The 18,982-nt window shown below is 41.1% G+C and overlaps 1 pseudogene; it reads right to left on the bottom strand.

Annotated features, from left to right (window-relative positions):
- Positions 1–328: 328 nt before the first annotated feature.
- Positions 329–1,004, bottom strand: LOC141146035 (microtubule-associated protein RP/EB family member 1 pseudogene; annotated as a pseudogene).
- Between the last annotated feature and the right edge of the window lie 17,978 nt (positions 1,005–18,982).

Here is an 18,982-nt window from a genome sequence, read left to right as displayed (position 1 = left end):
CATTTCTGAATGCATAACACATTGAACCTTAAAGCAGATGGGCTACAGCAGCAGAAGACAATACCGTTTGCCACTCCTGTCAGCTAAGAACAGGAAATTGAGGCTACAATTCGCTCAGGCTCACCAAAATTGGACAATAGAAGATTGGAAAAACGTTGGCTGGTCTGATGAGTCTCAATTTCAGCTGTGACATTCAGATGGTAGGATCAGAGTCTGGCGTAATAAACATAAAAGCACGGATCTATCCTGCCTTGTATCAACATTTCAGGCTGGTGGTGGTGGTATAATTGTTTAAAAAACAGACAAGAAGGCGCACCCACCTAGTGCATTACAGATAAAAACATGTATTCATCTGTTGGACCAGCTCTGCAGACTCTTCTTCTCTGTTGCCGATACCTGCAGGTTTCCTGGCAATCCCCTGGACAGGTTTGTTGGGGGCGGGGTCCTCTGGGCTGGTACGGCCCTCTGTGGAGCTGAATTTGTTGATCTGATGGGCTTCTTTGGTTTGTTCAGGACTGGAGTTGGGAGAACTGGAGCGGGAGCCGATTCTTGTCCTTGCCCTTGTCTGGTAGTCACTGGGTCATAGTCTTTTCTGTCGTAATGTGCATCGAAAAACTTTTTATTGCATCGAAAAACTTTTTAAACCACTGTACAAATTCAAAGTTGTCTTGGAACTTTCCTTTCACTAATCTGTCAACTGGAATTATTTTAGCAACACCCATTTTCTTGAAGCCAGCCTGCAGGACTTTGAAATTCTGGATGTATTCGTGTTCAAGCTTGGCTCTGAATTTCAATTTCTTTAGAGTGACGGATCCAGGAAACAACATGTCCATGAACTGACAAAACATGCTACCTGAACAGAGTTGCTCTATCTTGGTCAGGTTAAGTTGCAGAGATTCGTTGATCCATGCCAGCATGCCATGACGACTCAGATTGTCACTTGTCACTGATGTGGAATAAACATTAACCGCTATTTCGTCTTCTACGCCTCGCTCAAAGCGGCCTCACCCATGCTGATGTCACGCGCCTTATCTGGTCCAACAGATAAATGTTCTTAAGATTACCGTTGAAGATCTAGAAAAAGAAAGAAACTTTTATTTGGGCAAGCTAAGGAATATAAGCTAAGGAGCTGATTTGCCAAGAGAACGACGGAGAGAGTGACCCAGTCCTCCAGAAGATCATAGAGATTCTGTATGCCACAGATGAGGGTTTTGTTATTGCAGATGAAGGCGCGCCTCCACCAGGAAGAATATTAACGTGGTTCTTTTCCCGATGCAGTCATTTTTTTTATATTTTTTTTTCTTTGTCCACATCATATGTTTAACTGTAAAAAAAAAAAAAGGAAAAAAAAACAACTTTTTTTTTTTCTCGGAGGCCTGGGTCAGCTCCACACTTTTCAGAAGTGTACTTTACCAAGGTTTTACTCATTTTACAGTGGCTAAACCTTGGAGATGTCCAGTTTTTGTAGCAAGAAAGTGTTAAACTATCCCCCCCACTCCCATATTTTTATTTATTTAATTTTTTTTGAGGTTCCCAAGGGAACGTTCAGGTACTGATTTTTGAAGGTTTCAGTCGCTAGCAAGCAAGAATGTTTGAAATTTGTGAAGTGACATTTGAACAAAAAAAAAAGGAAATGGCTATTAGATCTAATATGGTTGACAGATGAAAATGCCTTAAGGAGTTCATATGTGTTGGCTTGGTAAGTATTTGAGTCTCACTAGGTAGGTGCTCGCTGTGCTGCGAGCTTTGGGGGGTTACTCTTGTGGGGTTTTTTTTTTCTTTAATGCTTGCATGTAGAGTGGTCCCAATGTGCTGCTCAAGGTGTAAGGTGCTGAGGGGAGGGGAGGGTTGGCGTGACTGCCTCTACCTCCGTCTCCTCTACCTTCTCTCCTCCGACAATAATTGCTTCAGCCCTCCAGCAGTCCAAAAAATAACATGGAAACGTGGAAGTTAAATGAAATTGACGTATAAAAGTATGAGATTTTTTTTACCGAGGCTCAGAGACCTACCGGATGTCCTGCTGCCTTTCTCTCTAAGAAAAAAAACTTTATTTTGCCAACATATATTATTTATCATCCTTCTCGACGTGTTTTTTTTTCCTATGTATCTGCTGTATCCTACAGATCACTGGGTTATTCACTCCTGGAACGGATGGTTTGGTGGTGGTTATATGCATGTAACACACGAAGGGCCCCTGCTTCAGACGTGCATGCCCCTCATTGAGCCAGCCATCACAGACACTGCAATGCTATACTTTCTAAATCTCTTGTGGCCTTTTTTTAAGACTCGTATTCCCTCCCTCCTATATATTTTTTCTTTTTTCAGTCTCCTCCAATTTTAGTCCAACTTTTTTCCTTTTTTCTCTTTCTCAACAGTTTTTCTACTTTTAAGCCATTTCTAAACTTCTGTATTTCAAGAGTGAAAAAAAGGGAAAAAAAACATGTATTTAATGTAAAAGCAGATAAAAGTGAATAATCACAAAATTGCAACTAGAAATAGCCATCACACCACACAATGCAATGCAGTGCGGACAACAAATATCATAAACCTTGACATCAAAGGGGTGTAGAACTGACGCATTTCGGGGCCGCACCCCCTTCGATTGGTGGAGTAATGGCATGGGGGATATTTTCTTGGCACACTTTGGGCCCCTTAACACCAATTGAGCATCGTTTAAATGCCACGGCCTACCTGAGTATTTTTTCACGAACCATGTCCATCCCTTTATGACTACAGTGTAGACCCATCATCTGATGGCTATTTCCAGCAGGATAATGCACCATGTCACAAAGCTCAAATCATCTCACCACTGGTTTCTTGAACATGGCAATGAGGTCACTGTATTCCAATGGCCTTCACAGTCACCAGATCTCAATCCAATAGAGTACCTTCAGGATGTAGTGGAACAGGAGATTCGCATCATGGATGTGGAGCCGACAAATCTGCAGCAACTACGTGATGCTATCATGTCAATATGGACCAAAATCTCTGAGGAATGTTTCCAACACCTTGTTGAATTTATGCCACAAAGAATTAAGACAGTTCTGAAGGCAAAAATGGGTCCAACCCGGTACTAGCAAGGTGTACCTAATAAAGTGGCTGGTGAATATATATAGATATATATCTATATATAGATATATATAGATATATATCTATATATATCTATATATATAGATATATAGTTTTTTCACAATAGAAGCCCTATTTAAACACTCTTAGGATCTATTTATCAATGTTTTCACCCAAGATTCCAATAACTTTTAACCAGTATTCATGTATTTTTAATAAAAATAAAAATGTGTGACTCTTGGGTGAAACCATTGATAAATCGACTCTCTTGTGTAGTGTAGAATTTATGAAAAATCGAAACGTAAGACACACTTATTAAATTGTGCATTTTAATTACAATTTTACTATCATATTTTGATTTATGTTTTTTTTTTATTTTGAGGACCCTCATGAGAAGCTTTTTGCAGTAAAAAGTTGTGTACATATTTTTAGCCTTTAGAAGGAGGTCAGCAATGTCAGCATCAGCAGCACTTTCATGACAGGTCCCTTTAAATATTACCTAGAAAGAAACAAAGAAGCATTATTTGGCCAATTAAACATTTTTATGTTTGGGTAAAATTGCATTCACAGAAACTCAAAAAGGACATGTACAGTGAAAGCTGTGCCCCCAAAAAAGCAGAGGGTAAAGGACAAGTCACGATTGTTGCCGTTCCTAGCTTGTCTTATCTGAGAACTGACTTAGGCCGGCTGGCCAACCTGTGGTTGAAGCAAAGAACTTTGTGTACTGTATCACTTTATTTACCATGCTTTGTTCCACAATGTACTTTTTGAGTTCAGCTCCACTCTAAGCCCCTGCTCACAATAATCTCCGTGGTGCCCATTCACATCAATGCAACATGATGCAGTGCAATTTTTGAAAAGGTGCATTTGCGTCTTTTTTTTATTTTTTTGCATTATTTTATTTAAGAGATTTATAGTATTACAATGCAAAGAAACACACGAGAAGTGCTAACTACAAACAATAATAATATATAAACTAATATATGAATAATGAAATAAAATTAAAAAAAAAAATCCCTCTCCACTGGGGTAGGAAGGACATTTATTTTAATAAATTACTCATTTTCCACATTTGCTACTTGTTGAGGTACACAGTGGGTTTTTGGCCCAATAGATTTGAAAAGAAATATTAAAAATATGTTTTTGACCCATTTGGGTGTATTTGTTTTCTTTAAATCCAATGGCTTCTTCCTATAACAATTTTGTCACAACAGATATAGTCATTGGCTAAAATAAACATTTATGTTTTACAGTGGCTAACGTATATGGACCGAACCAAGACCAGGGGGGTTCTGAACAAATTACTCTATTTTGGCGGCCCCTGTTTCATTGTAGGTGGAGATCTCAACGTAACCCTTTCTCCATCCGTGAACACCTTCTCCAGTAAGTCCTCCATATCACACTCCACTCTTACACACATAAAATCACTCTTGCACTCCGCTCAACTGGTGGATGTTTGCAAGTGCAACACCCATTTGAGAGAGACTACAGCTGTTACACTGTCGCCCATAATTCCTATAGTCGTATCGACTATTTCCTGGTCTCCCAATCCCCATTAGATGTTCCAATTAAGACATCTCTCGGAAACATATTATGGTCTGACCATGCCCCCACACACTTAAGCCTGGCCCACCCCCCTAAATCTCGTATGTCGCCTAAATGGCAACTTACTGAAAGACACCCCATGTGCCGCAGCAATTGAGCAGACGATCCGTGACTTTATCCAAGACCATCAAACCGACGACACTAATCCCCTCACTAAATGGGAAGCCCTAAAATGTATACTCCGGGGGACATTCATACAACATGGCTTTCGCCTAAAAAAAGGCCAGGACCACTGACATCACATTGGCCACTATACATACACTAGAACTAGCTCATAAACAAGACCCAAATCCCGCAATCTATGTAGACCTCTCTAACGCTCGTAGAGAGCTACTCCGCATCCTAGATGCCCACTCCCTCATAGCCAGGGACAGGGGACGTAACCGGCACTACACCTTAGCCAACAACGCCTCGCGAGGGTTCTTCACCCCTGCCCTCCACGTCGACCCATCCCACAGATCTGCACTTCTGACCAACAGAAGATTAGCAATCCTCAGGGTATAGCTGGCGCCTTCCAACGATATTACTCCCAACTATACAACCTGCCCCCATGGACTGGACAAATACCTGAGGGAGACCCACACCTCTTCAACATGCGAGACTACATCTCAGAAACAGCTCTGCCACAAATAGACCCCAATGAGTCTGTAGACCTGTACAACCCTTTATCAATGTCTGAATTTTTATCTGCTATCAAGGGTAATCTGGTAAATGCCCAGGTCCGGACGGGTTTTTCCCTAGGTTCTATAAATCATTCGCCCAGCCCCTTGCCCCATTACTCACTGCAGCGTTCAACCACATAGACGACTCCCATCTACCCTCTAAAGACCTCCTATACGCCAACATTTCCATCATACCCAAACCAGGCAAAGACCCCTCACAATACAGCAGTTACCGACTGATTTCCCTTCTTAACCTAGACGTTAAACTTTTTGCAAAAGTTCTAGCAAACCGCTTCTAACCTCTTCTACCCTCCGTTATTCACATGGACCAGGTGGGGTTCGTCCCTGGATGAGAGGCCAGGGACAACACCACTAAAACCATCCACCTCATCTCCTACATTCAGCCATACAACCTGAAGGCATGCCTCCTGTCTTTTGACGCAGAAAAGGCATTTGACCGGGTCAACTAGCAGTTCTTACACCTTTCCCTAGAACTGATAGACCTTGGTCCCACTTTTGTGTCCAAGGTTATGGCACTATACTCCCGACCCTCAGCTTCCGTCTTAGTCAATGGCTCCTCATCCACTCCATTTCACATCTCTAACGGTACCCGCCAGGGATGCCCCTTTCTCCCCTACTTTTTGTCCTAGTGATAGAACATCTAGCACGGGCCATCAGACAGAACTAAACTATGGCAGAGATCCAGATGCCCTCAGCCCACCACAAACTATCACTCTACGCGGATGACCTCTTAGTATATATCCAACATCCTCATACATCCCTCCCCTCCCTGATGCATGAATTCCACAGATTTGGGGAATTTAGCTATTTTAAACTAAACATGTCCAAGAAGGAAGCCCTTAATATCTCCCTACCAACCACTACCCTTGCCCAAGTGCAGACCAACTTCCCATTTCAATGGGGTTCCAGAGGCATTTCCTACTTGGGGATAACGATTCCATCCAATTTATCAAACCTTTATACCCTTAACTATCTCCCCTTACTGACCCAGCTTAGGAAGGAACTAGACGCATCAAACTTATCCCCGCTGCCCTGGTCTGGTCGTATTAACACAATTAAAATGGACACCCTCCCCAAACTACTTTCTTTATTCCAGACAGTGCCTATTACTGTTCCCAAACACTTCTTTAAATCTCCACGATCCATGTCCAAACGCTTCATCTGGCACCAGGGACTATCTCGTATCCTTCACACGCTACTCACATACCCCAATACTCAAGGTGGAGTAGGCCTCCCAGACTTTGAACTTTACCACAGGGCAGCACTGCTTTCTAGGATATTGGAATGGTTCCCCCGGCCCTTCCCCAAAGCATCCACTATGGTGGAACAAGATCTCCTCTCCTGACCTCCGGCACTACTGTGGGGCTATGGACAGAAGCTACACCTTCTTTCCACTTCCTCCCCGCTAACAACCGCTGCACTACATCTATGGTACAAAAATGGACTGTCATCGTTGATGTCCATGGATCCTTCACCACTTACATCGTTATTTGACCACCCTGCTCTTCCTCAGGGTATGGGAGCCAGCAAAGTAGGCCCATATCTTCAGTTCATTTGTGAACCCAACCTCAGGTACACCTGTTGTGCCGGGAGTCCAGGGCAATTGGCTCATGGCCCTGTGTATATCCTCCTTTTGCTCAGACTTATTTTCCTCCTCCCAAATCCACAGATCCCAAATGAGATACAAACAGCTGTGCTCTCTTGCAGAAACACACAGACACCTGCTCTCCACCATTTACAAACTACAACACTCACTGATACACAATCAATGCCCCTCTTACACCAGGAGGTGGCCCACGGACCTGGGAAGGGATCTATCAATACTTGAATGGCAAAAGTCATTCCACTTCACCCACAAATCCTCTATTTCTTGCTATACCCAGGAAAAGAACTTTAAACTCTTATCTAGATGGTACAGGGACCCTCAATCCCTTCATAAAATTTTCCCATCCGTACCTCCCTCATGATGGAGATGCGGCTCAATGAAGGGAAATTATCTCCACATCTGGTGGAATTGCACGGCCATACAGCCCCTCTGGTCTCAAGTTTTCACCATATACAATAGTCTGTGAATTAATGTAACCAGCGCAAAAATCATAATCTGTGTATTACAAAATAAATCTGCTCAGACAAAAAAATGTCTTATAGCATGTATAGGAAAAAAAATCCAAAATTCGTGTGACTGCGCTGATTGATAAGTGTGTATATAGACTGATAAACTGATACGTTTATATCAAGAAAATGTTAATTAAAATGCCATATATAGATACTATTACACTAACGCATTTATATCAAGAAAATGTTTCAGCCTACTATTATTAAAGTGCCATGTGCCAAATAAACAATATAATAATTTGCAATATATTAAAACAAATATCTGGAAAAAAAACAAAAGTTCATATAGTGATACAAAGATCATGATTGAAAACCATATCCATGAAGGCAGGAGGCGGAGCCTAGTGGAGCAGACATGCATTGCTAGAGCTCCACACCGCTGAGGAGAGAAGAGAAGGACAAAGCGGAGCCTGCAGGCTCAAAAGGTATCCATTTGAACCTTTTTGCCCCAGGGAACAAACTGTGAAAGTTTGGGCAGGAAATATGGTACTGGGAGGAAACCGTGGCAGAAATAAAAATCACCTCACAAAGAGCTCACAGGCACTCACTGCAGCTGAAGCAGCTCCAGTCACCTCACAAGATACAGCATCAGGGCGCTCTCACAGACAGAAAATGTCACAGCAAGACTCTCCATTTGAGTCAGATACAGAACAAATCCTCTCACAAACTTCTCCACAAGCCTCCTCAGTATCCCCAGTAATATTATTACAATTTGAAAAGATGCTTCATAAGGCTTTAAAACAAACCTCAGACAAAATAACAAACAGCCTAACCAAAGAAATAAGAGAGCTGGGAAACCGCACCGCAGCCTTAGAAATAAAAATGGATGAAATTGAAATTACAACCCAAGAAAATATAACAGAATTGGAACAATTAAAAAAAGAGAATTTAATACTTCAAACTAAGCTCGAAGATTATGAAAATAGAGCCAGACGTTCAAACTTACGCATAAGGGGAATACCTGAAACTGTGACAGACCTGCAATCTACTATTACTGCTCTATTACAAGAACTAAAGCCAGATATCCCTATTGAACGTTTAGAACTGGACAGAGTACACAGAGCCCTCACAGCCAAAAAGAAAGATGGACCCCCACGTGATATAATCACAAAATTTCATTATTACAGAACGAAAGAACAAATACTATTTGCTGCAAGAGAAAAAAAGGAACTTAATTTTCAAGGACACAATTATCAAATTTTTGCTGACCTATCCCAACTTACTATTACTAAAAGACGATCCATGAAACCCCAACTAATGGAACTGCAACGCCACAACATTATGTATCAATGGGGCTTCCCCTTTTCAGTCAGATTTAACTACCAAGGTACAATTTACAGAAGCAGATCAGCAGATGAACTACAACAAACCCTTTTAAAATTAAATCTGACAGAACCCACAAGCAGCAACACTCCCACACGCAGAAGAATGGCATCATCTTCACCTTCAGGCAGCACCCAGAAAATTTCAGAACAAAATGGAAATCATCATTCTCACAAAAAAGGCCGTTATGCCACATCATCCATGAACCAAGAAGATTCAATGGACTGACATCCTAATTCCTGATATCTCTTCATTTATTATACTAAGAGATGGTTCTCTATATAAAACCTATATTTATAACTGAATGTAACTGCATTCTGAGAGTCACACACTGTGTGGGATCATGTTACATTCCAGTTATATTTCTTATTACTTCTGATTCATATAGCCTTAGAATATATAAGTGAAATAAGGAAATTCTTGTTCAGTTATATATTATCAGGTAATAACAATAGATTTATTACTTTTTAGGACAAATATGTTCAATAATCCAGAAGTAATGGAAGCTTTTTCTTTCTTTTCTTAAAACAAATATATTATTACCTAACTAGTTCCTAGAATTATGTTTTTGTTTATTCTAATCTGAAGCAATACAACCTCAATTTTATGAGTTAACATATCTAAACAGTTACGTATGAATAAAATATGTAATTGTTTACTCTAAAAGGGTTAAAATCCCAAAATAATTCAAACTATCTTCATCAATACCAAAGTTATTAACAGTACCTTTCTAACTGAATTATTTAGCCTAGGGCAAGACTAACCATATACAACCACCCTGGAATAAATAATTTCAACAAAAACTATATTCTGCACTCCAATTAATGAAACATCATTTTGATCTCTTTTGACATAGCACTTCTCTCCTGTAAGCGGAAGATCCGTGTACCCCCATTAGCCCTCCTCATTCTCCCAACCATATTATGTGGGAGTGTGACGAAGGCACTTATTCCCCTGAGAGAGATATTTATTCTCTTTCACGGGCAAATTGTGATTACTTGCAAAAAATAATTTATACAATGTATCATCTAATCTCATATGTTTTTTGTTTACTCTTTACTCCAGAATTCACTGGTTTCTTTTCTATCTATTCATCTCTTCAGTCCACACAGGTTGATCTGCGCAGTCAGCTCTGCATAACAAAAAGTAAGTCAAAACTATTTGATCTATTGCCATGGCACCACTGAATATACTTTCCCTGAATGTTCAGGGAATAAATGTCCCTCAAAAAAGGACCAAAGCCTTCCGTACTTTCCATAACAAGAAGGCTCACATAGTATGCCTCCAAGAAACACACTTCACCAAAGATTCTACTCCAAAATATATTTCTCCTTTTTATCAACAAATTTACACGGCTTCTGCCTGTACCAAGCAAAGGGGAACTCTAATTGCATTTCACCGATCCACATCATTCACCTTATCATCAGAAATTAAAGACCCAGAAGGTAGATACCTGATACTCATGGGTTATATAATGGATACAGCAATCACGGTGATTTCCTACTACGCTCCTAACAAACAACCTACACCATTCCTCTCACATATATTACAAGTGATTAATACACACAAAATAGGAACAGTGATAATGTGTGGGGATTCGAACCAGGTCCTCCTCCCATTTATAGATAAATCACCTTTTACACCATCCAAAATAACCTCTAGATTACCTTTTTCTCAACTTCTTTCCAAATACAATCTGGTAGATTCATGGAGAGAAAGTAACCCAATGAAAAAGAAATTCACTTATTACTCGCACCCTCATCAAACCTTCACCAGAATAGATCATATTTTTCTAACAATAGGAATGATACCAGAAATTATTGCATCAGATATAATTCCGATTCCGTGGTCTGACCATAATGCAGTATACACTACTATAGCCTCAGCCATACCAAAAGCGCATGACCCAACGTGGTACTTACCGGACATAATGCTCAAACACCCACTACATCAGATGGCCATTGAACAAGCTTTAAAGGAATACATATCAATTAATAATACAACAGACATCTCCCCAATAACACTGTGGGAAGCTCATAAGCCTGTCTTGCGTGGTACAATACAAAGACAAATGGCACTATTTAAACGGGAACGCAAAAATCTAGCAAAAAAACTAGAACTCAATTTTAATGCAGCCTACATATCATTTCAAGATAATCCATCTCAGAGTACAAAATCTCATCTGGAAAAATCTAGATTGGAATACGATCTATTTCTCACTGAGTCAGTTGATAAATCCCTCAAACGCTCCAAACACAATTTCTACATGAATACAAACAAACCAGGTACATATTTGGCTCGGGCATTAAATTCAACTAACAAATCTTTCAAACCAATACGTTTGAAATTATCAAAAAATGTTTACACTTGTAATCCAGTTAAAATAGTCCATAAATTTCACTCACATCTCGCAACTTTATACAAGACAAACAATGAATTTAATCCTACAGAGGCTGAATCCTTCTTCTCAAAAATAACCTTACCTGAGTTATCTCAGAATCAAAAAAGCAGTTTGGATGAGCCTATAACTATAGATGAAGTTGCTAACGCCATAAAAGACCTAAAACTTAACAAAAGACCAGGCCCAGACGGCTACTCGGCTTTATACTATAAAACATTCTCAGAAATACTCTCTCCCATTCTCACTGAAACTTTTAACAAACTTCTAGATGGACATTCTTTTCGGCAAGAAACACTAATGGCAATTGTTTGCATGATCCCAAAACCCCTTTCTGATGATACTTCCTGTGTGAATTATCGGCCTATCTCCCTGTTAAACCTCGATATTAAATTATTAGCAAAAATAATAGCAAAACGCCTCAATAGCATTATAGGAAAATTAATACATAGAGATCAAGTAGGCTTCATGCCAAATAGACAGGCAGGCGATAATATACGCAGGGCAGTGTTATTGGCACATATTGCTAAAAAACGGAAAATCCCTTTATGTTTTCTATCTCTCGATATTAAGAGGGCATTTGACACAGTATCCTGGCAATATATGCAATATTCATTACAAAAATGGGGTTTTGGACCCCACTTTTTAACATGGATCAAAGCATTATATAATAAACCCAAAGCCTATATAAAATATGCTGGATACAAATCTGAAGCCTTTAATATCGAAAGAGGTACCCGACAGGGTTGCCCATTATCTCCCTTATTATTTGCCCTTATACTTGAACCCATGGCCCAATACATCAGAACAAACCAAACTATAACTGGCATTGAAGTAGGAGGTATTACACACAAATTATGTATATTTGCAGACGATATATTACTTTTTCTATCATCACCACAGGTCTCTGGTCCTAACTTAATACCAGCTCTTGATGGGTTTGCAGCCCTATCCGGCCTTATGATTAATCCTAAGAAATGCCTAGTGCTTAATATTTCACTCACAAACATGGAATTGATCCCAGCTAGGGCTGCACTCCCATTCACATGGGCAGAAAAATCAATCCCATATCTTGGAATTCATTTAACAGCATCTCATTCTGACTTATTCTCAACCAATTATCCTCCTGTATTAAGACAGATCACAAATCTAATAAAACAATGGTCGCAACTTCCTTTATCCTGGATAGGGAAGATTAATGCAATCAAAATGACTATTCTACCCAAATTGCTTTATCTATTCAGAGTCCTCCCTATTCCAATTCCTTCCTATTTTTTGAGAATAGTACAAAAAAGAGCAACTTCGTTTATATGGGGCTCTTCTAAACCACGTATACCTATACACACACTACATCTTCCCAAAAATAAAGGAGGCCTGGGATACCCTAATTTTACTAACTACTACAGAGCAGCACATTTGGCCAGTCTGTCCAAATACCATGCAAAACAGGAAATCCCATTATGGGTATTTATAGAGGCTTCAGAAAATGACCCTCTATTAATATCAAATTTATTATGGCTTGATCCTAAAGACCGCTTTAAAATTCATAATCCCATAACTAAACACTTCTTATCTCTCTGGGATAAACTAAAAACCAAATATCAGTTACAATCTCCACACAATCCTCTCCTTTCTTTTATCAGAAATCCGGCCTTTTATCCGGCATGGATCTACCCAAATTCTTTTAAAGCTTGGACAACATCAGGCATTCAGACACTAAATGACTTCATAGCATCTAAATCATTCCTTTCATTCCCATCGCTTAGAGAAAAATATGATCTACCAAACTCTGAGATATTTAGATATCTCCAAATCAAAAATTTCTATACACCATTCCTAAAGGGGGATACACCATTATCCCAATTATCCATTTTTGAATCAATCTGTATAAAAGATCTATTTGCTAAAGGTACAATTTCATCACTTTATAATCAATTATATGGAGTAGCAAATCTTAATAGACCCTCTTACGTTCAGAGGTGGGAGGAGGACCTGGGACGAACTTTAGAAGACACGGACTGGTCTAACATATGGCTCACATCTAAGTCATCTTCACCCAACATCTTAGCACTGGAGACAAATTATAAAGTCCTAACTCGCTGGTACCTTGTACCCGCTAGAGTGGCAAAATATTCACCTAATACCTCAGCTCTTTGTTTTCGAGGATGCACAGAAATAGGCACATATTTACACATATGGTGGACGTGCCCAGTAATCCAAACCTTCTGGAAGGAAGTCTTCGTGATTGCATCTAAAATATTTAAAAAAATAATACAACCAGATCCATATTTAACTTTACTTAATCTAAAACCGGAATGGTTAACACTCTCTCAATTCAAACTTATGATCCAACTAATAACGGCTGCAAAACAAACAGTGGCCAAGGCATGGAAATCTCCTACATTGGTACTAGCAGAAACAATTCATAGAATGAATAATACAATGTCCCATGCTAAGATGGTAGCCATCGATCAAAATCAAATTCCAAAATTTGAAAAACTTTGGCATCCTTGGATAAAACAACAGTTCCTGTCAAACTTCAATGACTCTGTCCTGTTGCCATGGTAACAGATTAAATGACTTACAGAGACACCCATTCTAAGGCTTCAAAGAGAACTAAAAAGAATAATAAACTGACGAGTGGGACAACCTTGTGGACCATACCTCTACCTTTCAACCCTTTTTCTTCTTTCTCTTTCCTTTTCTCCACCTTACGATTAAAGCTCATTATCAGAATTTATTTGACCTATATACACTCTACTTGTAAACAATATGTATAGTAGGTATAAATCATTTAAATACCTACAAAAGTAACTAAGGAAATGATATATATCTTTAATTTAGGTTTACGTGAACCCAATGTTTAATATTTGAAATTTCATGATATTTACCTATATAAACCCTACTGTAAAACAATGAGCTTACTTTATAGATCCTTATAAACTTACTTTATGTATCTTTATAACATTGTATACTCAATAAACTTCTTTTGACAAGGAAAACCATATCCATATATTTTAAACTCTGATATTCAAGAAAGTGCTCTTGTGCTCCAAAATTTCATTTGTGCTGCATAGCCATAACTTTACACCACTTCTTGTGCCACCACCACTTTCTGAAATGGTCACTCACCAGAGCCTAGAATAGTATTGCTTTTGGTTCATATAGGGATAACCAATCCACTATCCTGGAGCCTCTCCAATCAGTTTATCAATAGACGTTTTTTAATGCCCAATGTGGATATCTCATAAAAATTTAAAGATTATCATTGTGCAGTATGTTTTTATAAAAGGGAATTTATTTGTGATCATTAAAAACAAAGAGGGTGTGCACTCACATTTCCCAGTGCCTCAGACCGGCACTGAGTCTATCCAGCGTTCTGCTGTGGGGCTCCATTCCCTTATTTTGATTCCTCGCCCCTGGCTTGCACTCCAAGCCTCGCTTTGGTTCGGGTTAGTGCCCGCGAGTGACGTTCGGAATTACCCAGAAGCCTCTGATCTCAAGTTTTCACCATATACAGTAGTCTATATGATCGGCCAACGACACCTACCCCAGAGATAGCTCTATTATCTATGTTCCCTGGCTCCATAGCCTCCCAGAAACGTACCTTATTATGTACCTTGTTATGTTTCGTTCTATCAGCTGCCAAACAACTTATCCCCCTATTCTGGAAGACCGCTACCACCCCCCCCCATCCCCCTGGGTCTCGGTGGTCAGTGACATTATACGCATGGAGGAGATGATAGCCCTAGACAATGATACCTTCAAAAAATTTAAAACTCTCTGGCTCATCTGGATCGATTATTTCACCTCTGACTCCCTAAAGGTGATGTTGACACCTCATAGTTAATCCGAACCCACCTCTGGACCCTACTTTCCTTTGCTGTTGCACAGGGGTCTGTTCAACCCCTCCTAACCTTCCTTCCCCCTTATTACTCCTATCCCCTTCTCCCTCCCTCTCTTTTTCCCACCTCTCCTCCATTCCTATGTCTCCTTAATGGCTACCCAGATGTTTACCTCCCCAACCCTTATAATTTGTCTTGCAATACATTATGGCTTCAACCGCTAGTTCTTGAAAAATGGTTATGCCCGCATACCCCACTGTATTGCATTTTGACATGTATTAGATATAGGATTTACACTGTATTGCCTTCTGTACTGAACATCTGATCATTACCCATGTTCTGTTGTTTCGTCTTGTGAAATGCAATTAAAACATATTTGACTCTAAAATAAAAATTTATGGAGCATGAAAACGCATGAAAAACATAAACAGTGCAAAAAAAAATGCACTGAAACCTTTCTTTTTTCATCAGCACTAGTGTGAACCTTCGCTAAAGGAACATTAATATAACATTATAAATGATAAAAAATGAATATATGCATAGTAAAAAAGTCATTTTACCATAACTGCAAGACCAATTTAACTAAGATTTTTACATATATGGTTAATATCCTTATGGGGTTTTACAGTTTTTTTTTTTTTACAGAAATTTTTTGTTTATTGAACAAATCAGCAGAACAATACAAAGTTTAATACAAACATTGTAGTGAGAATAAAAACAGTAAAATTGACCCTTAAACAATAGCCGTTATTTATCAGAAATTCCAGGTGTGCAAAAATCAGAAGTTTACTCAACCAGACCTCTCAAAGCTCAAATCTTCATACATTTTGATAGTATAAAATGGGTGGCCCAATATTCAACTAAACCTGGTAGGGACAGCAGGGGAAGGGAAGCCGGGGGGGGGGGGAGGGCAGGGAGAGGGTAAAAGGAAGGAAGGAAGGAAGGAGGAGGAGAGGAAGAAAGGAAGAGAGGGGGAGGGGAAGGAGGGATGAGAAGGAATGGGATGAAAGAAAATAGGCATAAAGGGAAGAGACGTGAGATATAGGATATCCTCCATTACCTTCCCCGTCCTATGGGGTAGGGGGATCAGGGTCTCCGGAGGCGTCGACACAGGACGACCAGATTTTATCGAACTTCCCCGGGCATTGCCTACTTTCATACGTTAATTTATACAGAGGGAGCACCTTATTCACAGACCTTATCCACGAGGCCAAGGTAGGAGGCTCTACCATTTTCCACCACAATAGAATTTCCCTCCTAGCATAGTACAATGCGAAGGTTAGACACAATTTGCTATACCTATCACCCTCAACATCTTCCAAATGACTGAGCAGTAGTATCTGGGGATCCGCCTGCAAATCTGATCCTATGACATTGCTCAATGTGGACGCCACCGCTGACCAAAAGAGTCGGAGACAGGGACACGACCAGACCATGTGCCAGAAAGTACCCACTTCCTGTCTGCATCTCTGACAATTGGGATCTCTCTGAGGGTAAATACGCGCCAACCTCTGTGGAGTAAAATACGCCCTGTGTAGGAACTTGAATTGTATGAACCTGTCCTTTGCAGCGATCATGGAAGGAATGTAGGATATTAAACACTCCTTCCATTCCTCTTCAGCTAACGAGGGAATATCAACCCTCCACTTATCCCAGGTTTTAGTTAGTTTGGCATCATACTCCACTGTCAGGTATAGGTATAGTGTGGAGAGGGGCTTCCCCATCACGCTGGAAGTCAAGAGTCTTTCAATAGAGTCCGGTTCCAGAGTGAGGGGGGCTGGGAACTGAGCCTCAAAGGCGTGCTTCAGCTGCTAGTATCTAAACTGGAAGGAGGCAGGAATAGCAAAGGATTGTCTAAGGGCTTGAAAAGTCATAAGCCTGCCATCCTTGACTATGTGCTTTAGTGTAAGAATTCCCTTTTTAGCCCAAAGAGAGGGGTCCGGTAAAGTATAAAAATGGGATAGCATAGGGTTGCCCCACAGGGGCATGTGAGGTGAAATGTGATTAGGTTTCCCATATATTTTCCTGGCCTCCTGCCAAACCTTTACAGTGGTACGCATCGGGGTCGTCATGGACAAACTGGCCCTGAGACCCCGAAACGGGAGATTACTCAAAGCAGCAAAGGAGCCCAGAATGGCTGCCTCCAAAGTGACCGCGGGATTTTGCGTGGGCTGGGAAAACCACCACCGAAACGTGACCAGAACTGCAGCCCAGTAGTAGATTTGGAAATTCGGTAGCGCCAGTCCCCCTCCCGAGAGAGGGAGATATAAGATCTGCTTGGCCACCCTGAGTGGCCTCCCAGCCCAGACAAAGTGTATTAATAGGCTCTCCAGCCTTCGGAAAAAGGTCCTAGGGATGGGTATGGGTGTATTACGAAAGAAATATAGATATTTGGGAAGGTATATCATTTTTAGCAGGTTGACTCTGCCAACAGGAGTCAATGGAAGGGAACGCCAAGCAGAGCATTTAGCCGTAAGTTGTGTCATGAGTGGACGCAAATTGTTGTCAATGTAATCTTGAACCTTACCACTAATTTTTATCCCCAAATATTTGAAATCATCTACCCATTTAAGTTGCGGGTGTGGTACCCTTGGGGTCGAGGGATGGAGCGGGAATAGGATCGACTTGTCCCAATTGATACGAATCCCCGAATACCGACCAAATCGATCAATCAGATTGAGTGCAGTCTGCAAAGAGGACGACGCATCCGCTAAATAAAGCAGAGCATCGTCTGCGTAAAGCGATAACTTCTCCTCAATGGGTCCTACCTGAAGACCCCTTACCCCAGGGTCGGCCCTCAACAATATAGCCAGGGGCTCCATTGCCAGAGCAAATAGACCCGGGGAAAGGGGACACCCCTGTCGCGTGCCTCTAGACAATTGGAACTTCCCCGAGAGGCATCCATTGGTACGCACTCTAGCTGAGGGGCCATGGTACAGCATGCGGAGCCATTTCGTGAAACCCGGACCAAACCCGAATCGCGAGAGAACCTCCCATAAGTAGCCTCACTCGACGGAGTCAAAGGCCTTCTCCGCGTCGAGTGAGGCCACCATCCCGTTAGTCACCTCGTCCGCCCTGTCTTTGTGAGTGTGGAGGCGTCTGATATTAATGTCAGTTCCTCTGCCGGGCATGAAGCCAGTTTGATCTCTGTGGATTAAAGCAGTAATTACCAGGTTAAGCCTATTGGCCAATACTTTTGCCAGTACTTTTGCATCCACGTTCAGAAGAGATATAGGGCGGTACGAGGAGCACAACGTGGGGTCTTTCCCTGGCTTGGGTATCACTACAATGATTGCTTCGCTCATCGTGTCTGGAAGTTTCCCCAGACGCGACGACTCAGAGAAGAGGACCTGTAGTTTGTCAACTAGTTCTGTGGCATATTGTTTATAAAACTCTACAGGGATGCCATCAGGTCCCGGAGTTTTCCCTGTCTGCATTGATTTAAGTGCCCGTAGTATCTCCAAGGACGTAATTGGAGCATCAAGCTTGTCGCGATACGTTACTGTAAGGGTTGGGATATCGATGTCGTCTAGATATGCCCCCAGATCCTCCCCTCTATAGCCTACCCTGGACCCATAGAGAGATTCATAAAATTCCGCGAAGCAACAATTGATCCCTTCCAGTGTGTGGAGTAACTGTCCCGAGGAGTCTCTAATATGTGAAATGCTCATCCCACCTGCCTGTTCCCTAGAGAGCCAGGCCAACAAACAGCCAGACCGCTCTCCCTGTTCAAAAATCCGCTGGGATTGGGCCAACATTTTCTTCTGGGTGAGAGATGTACGGAGACGAACCACCTCCTTCGTCAACATTTGTAGATGCGAGTAGTGCACAGGGTCCCGGGTACGAGCAAACAGAGCCTCCGCACTACACGCCTCCCGCTCTGCCTTCACTAAGTCTGCTCTACGCTCACGTCAGACCCTGGCAATGATGGTCTGGTAGTGCCC

Source organism: Aquarana catesbeiana, linkage group LG05 (genome assembly GCF_042186555.1).
Source record: "Aquarana catesbeiana isolate 2022-GZ linkage group LG05, ASM4218655v1, whole genome shotgun sequence".
Classification (NCBI taxonomy): Eukaryota; Metazoa; Chordata; class Amphibia; order Anura; family Ranidae; genus Aquarana; species Aquarana catesbeiana.
This window is presented reverse-complemented; position numbering and strand designations above follow the sequence as displayed.